The sequence below is a fragment of the Chiloscyllium plagiosum genome, chromosome 48, assembly GCF_004010195.1.
Source record: "Chiloscyllium plagiosum isolate BGI_BamShark_2017 chromosome 48, ASM401019v2, whole genome shotgun sequence".
NCBI classification, from domain to species: Eukaryota; Metazoa; Chordata; class Chondrichthyes; order Orectolobiformes; family Hemiscylliidae; genus Chiloscyllium; species Chiloscyllium plagiosum.
In genome coordinates this window covers 4,522,807-4,527,549 of record NC_057757.1, presented here as the reverse complement: position 1 = coordinate 4,527,549, position 4,743 = coordinate 4,522,807, and the positions used below count along the sequence as shown (strand labels likewise).

General features: G+C 42.4%; 1 long non-coding RNA gene across 1 annotated transcript in view; it reads right to left on the bottom strand.

The window, feature by feature from the left end:
* Positions 1–3,025: 3,025 nt before the first annotated feature.
* LOC122544278 overlaps positions 3,026–4,743 on the bottom strand; it is a 13,028-nt gene continuing 11,310 nt past the window's right edge. Inside the window, exon 3 of the long non-coding RNA XR_006310310.1 lies at positions 3,026–3,121. This is a non-coding gene — a long non-coding RNA (uncharacterized LOC122544278). The remainder of the gene's footprint in view (positions 3,122–4,743) is intronic.

Genomic DNA, 4,743 nt, shown 5'->3' with positions numbered 1-4,743 from the left:
GTGCAGCAGCTCAAAAGGAGGAGCATGTGACTGGTTTGATCAAGGATGTACATGGGGTCATGGAAACCACGTGAATAATAATGGTGTGTGACACGGATCAGTAAGAAGTAGATGACATAGGAAACCCACAGCAGGATGAAGTTTCCAGATATGGCAAAGAGTAAGATGACAGACCTTCTCCGGTTCTCCATCTCGGGATCATTTTGATTCTGAAGATCCCGGTTGGTCCGTAATCTCTGACGGGCCTTACTGGATGCTAAAATGTGACTGACTGTCAGGGCATTAAGCAGCAGTATCAGAAATATTGGCAGCAGCGGTGCAGAGCATCGGTGAATCCAATTATATGCTATCCAAGCATTTACAGTATAATAATCTCGTTTTCTATTGCAACCCCATGGTACATTGTCCTTTCTAATTATGGATTCATAAGCAAAGTACCAAGGTATGTTCTTTAAACAGAAGAAGGGACAGATCAATCCTATGATGGCAGTTGCTGTTCTTTCACTGCAATATTTAGTCTTCAACTTCTGGCAACAAATGGCGACAAAACGATCAAGAGTAAAACCAACTGTTAGCCAGACCGAAATATCTGTAGAAGCATGATTTAGAGCAGATTGGATGGAGCACACTGGAGTAATGAACAGAAAGTTAGTTGGAAAATAAAAGGCCTTAATTCGTGTCAGGATTATGTAATTGAGGATGACCAATAGATCAGCCACTGCCATGGCCATCAGATACCGAGTGACACACTTAGAGAGACCACACTTTCCCTGGCCGAGGATGGCAATTGTCACCAAGTTGGCTGTAAAAGAGGAATAAGGAGATGCTGAATAGCAAATTAACAATGCAGCCACAGCAAGTACTTACATTCCAGAACAGTTCCAAAGAAATGGAAGGTCTGAGCTATGGCTAACTTTGAAGAAAGGTGGGAGAATGCAAGTAGGAAAATATAACCAGTTGAACTAACATTGGTAGTACACAAAAAGATGGAATCCATTATTACAGATTTAATATTAGGCTCCTTTTAAAGGGATACTTTGAAACTCACAACAGAATTAGGCAGAATGAGCACAGGTTAATGAAAGCAACATGATATTGTGAAATCTGAGAGATTCTGAGAATGTAGATTGCACAATGGATACGATGGTTAGTTGATGACTGTCTATTCAAGCATCAAAAACAAGGTAAAGCCTCAGCTATGTTTATGTTGTAAAAATATGACTTGAGGTGTATTATTAATAAAATTGCTGTGGACTGAGAATTGATGAATGAACAGAAATTAAGAATTAACTAGACATTTTTGATTTGGTGACCTGTACTTCATGGCACACTGCAGTTCTAGCAGCTGCTGACAAACTGTGTTAATATTTGAGGTGTGCAATGTGTATAGCTTTTCCATGTTTCCTGATTATATGAAGGTGAAGGTTATAACTGGAAGTGGGGAAGGGGAAGAGAAAGCTCTGCAGAATATAGACAGATCTGAACAATGGAGAAGAATATTGCAGACAGAGAAAGACGTGTTCAATTGCAAATGTAAGCTCTTCCCAAAGGAAGGTTAAAGATAGCATATTTATTGATGGATGAGAAGGTTCATTTTATTGGTGTGTGGAGGGAGCTAGCTTTCTTTGCAAATCTTGGAATCATAGAATCCCTACAGTGCAGAAGGAGGCCATTCAGTCCATTGAGTCCATACTGACCCTTTGAACAGCATCCCACCCACACCCAGTCCCCTTCCATATCCTGTAACCCCATATTTACTGTGACTTCTCCACCTAGCCTACACATCCCTGAAAACTATGGATTATTTCAGTGTGGCAAATCCACCTAACCTGTACATCTTTGGACTGTGGGTGGAAACCCACACAGACATGGGGAGAATGTGCAAACTCCACACAGATGGATCTGGAATCAACCCCGGGTCCCTGGTAGCTGTGCGGCAGTAGTGCTAACCACTGAATCAGTGAAAGTTAATGTGGATGTGAGAGAGGCAGTGAGGAAGTCAAATTGCTCATTGATATCAGTCACAACTAGAATTAAGATGGAAGAACGGGAGATCCAAGATGGCGGCGACCCAGCAGGGCTGAGTCTATAGTGCTCCTCCCAAGACTTGGGCAAAATGACCCACCCACCTCCACCACACCTACCAATTCATTTAAAATAGTTTTTATTTAATATAATTAGTTGCTCTGTACTAAATTTAAACAGTCTAGTCTCGTGCAAAAATGACTAAAGGGAAAGGTGTCCGCAGTTCTCAGCACACAGGAACCCCTTCCCTACCCTCCCTGGCTGCAGCAGAGGCATCCGCAGCCGCCCCGGGGGACTTACCTATGGTGGCGAGCCTCAGGGAAGTAATTTCCAAACTTGATGCGAAGATCAACGCCTTCATCGAAGAGCCTCGGGGCAGATAGAATTCACCGCGCTACAAAAGCACGACTGAGACAGCAAGGAAATCAAGTGCCGAATCAGAGGGGCGGAGCTAAATGCCACAACCTCCGAGACTACCACAGAATCTGCCGTGGGTCGGGTCCGGACTCTCGAACAGTGGGTCCGGACCTTAGAAAATCACATCGACGACCTTGAGAATCGAGGTCGTCGAAGAAATATTCATTTGCTGGGCCTTCCCGAACGGGAAGAGGAAGGCCAGCTTAGAGCGTTTCTCCAGCAGTGACTTCCACAGCTGTTAAATGTGGAGGCTGGATCAGGCCAGATGAGGGTAGAATGGGCCTACCGGGTTGCTATGCGCGGGCCCGACTTGAACCAGCGGCTCCGCCTGGTCCTGTTTCAGCTGCAGAGCTGTAAGGAGAGGCAGATGCTTTTAGAAGCTTCCAGAAATCTTGGGAAAGATCCCCAAGCCATGATTTACAAAGGATCCAAGATTATGCTATTCCAGGACTTCTCCCCAGCTTTGGTCGGAAAGAGGAAGGCATTTGACGAAGCGAAGAAGCGTTTAAGGGACTTAACCATCCAGTACTCCCTGCGCTACCCAGCAACGCTACGTCTTAGCCATGAAGGGTCTGTGTACAACTTCGGATCGCCGGAGAAGGCAAAGGAATTTCTGGACTCTCTCAGATAAATTGTAAGAGTTAATTAGAGTGGTGAATGATGTTGTTCTGCCCTCCCCCTCCTTGTTCACCCCCTTTTTTTTTGCCTTTTATCACCTTACTGTTTAATATTATCTTGGGGGGCTGAGGAGAGGGGTTTATAGGCCGGGTGGGTCTAGTTAATGTCTTTAAGAGTGGGGCTGTTTTCACCTGTTATTATGTATTGCTATATTTAATTATTTGTTGAGACTGTAATTTTATAGTTATATATGTACATACATGGTATTAACATTACCAAATATATCTAGGTGTTGGTGTGGGGGGGGAGGGGGGAGGATATTCACTGTTAACTCTAGCTTTGTAGTATATTTGAATTTTCTTTATTCTATCGTTTGGGTCAAGGGTGGGGCATTGGTTGGGAGAGGATATGATGGGTGTTTAGAAAGGAAGTGATGCCCCCTGGGAACAAGGGGGAAATCTCCATTTAAATATGTTTTTTTTATTTAGAAATAGTTTTTTATTATATTGATGTGAGTGTATTAAAGAACCTTTATATGTTCTATGCTCGGGATGTTTTGGATGGGGTTTCTTCTTCCGAGGGGACTTGCCCGGTTAATCAGTCGATTAAATGGTGCACCTGGAATATCAAGGGGAGTAATTCACCAATCAAAAGAAAGAAAATATTATCAAACATCAAGAAAGAAAGGGTTGATATAGCTCTCCTACAGGAGACACATTTATTGGATAAAGAACACTGGAAATTACGACAGGGTGGATTTAATCAGGCCTTCTTTTCTTCCTTCAGTTCAAAAAATAGGGGAGTTGTCATCCTTATTCAGAAGAATCTCCCTTTCAAAATCCTAAATCAGATAAAAGACTAATCTGGATGATATATTCTAATTAAAGCCCTTATAAATGGAGAGGAATATGGGATCTTAAATCTGTATTGTCGCCCAGCACATCCTTTTAAATTTATAACGGAAGCCTCCTCCAAATTGATGGCTCTCGGTGCTTGTCATACAATAATAGGGGGAGACTTTAATTGTATTATTGACCTGGAAATAGATAGGATTCCCAGGAGTACTGCAGGATTTTCCCCCAGATCCAGACAATTGGTGGATCTGAACAAAGAATTAGGATTAGTAGATGTGTGGAGATGCCTTCATCCACAGGGCAGATATTTTTCTTTTCACTCCAATCCACATAAATGTCACACCAGAATTGATATGTTTTTTGCCCCCTTGATTTTTTTTAAATTCCATATCATCCTGTAAAATAGGTAGTATAAAAATTTCTGATCACGCTGCTGTATATATGGAAATCAAGGTGAGGAACAATGAGACATCCCCCTGACATTGGCGTATGGACCCCTTCCTGATGAAAGATAGTAAATTTGGTAAGTACTTCTCTCAAGAATTTAAAAATATTTTAGAAATTAATTCAGGTATGGCTAGCAACCCATCAATGATGTGGGAGACCATCAAAGCTTACAGCGCGAGGTTTGATCATTTCATACTCGGCGACCCAGAAAAAACTCAAGGGAGAACAACAGCGTCTGAAACAGCATACACTGACAGACCTTCTATTATCAAACTACAAAGGATTACGGCCCTTAGGACAGCTCTGAATACCACACTTACCCAAACGGCTAAGAGGGAAATATTATTTGCAAAACAAAGGTTATGTGAATTTGGCGATAAAC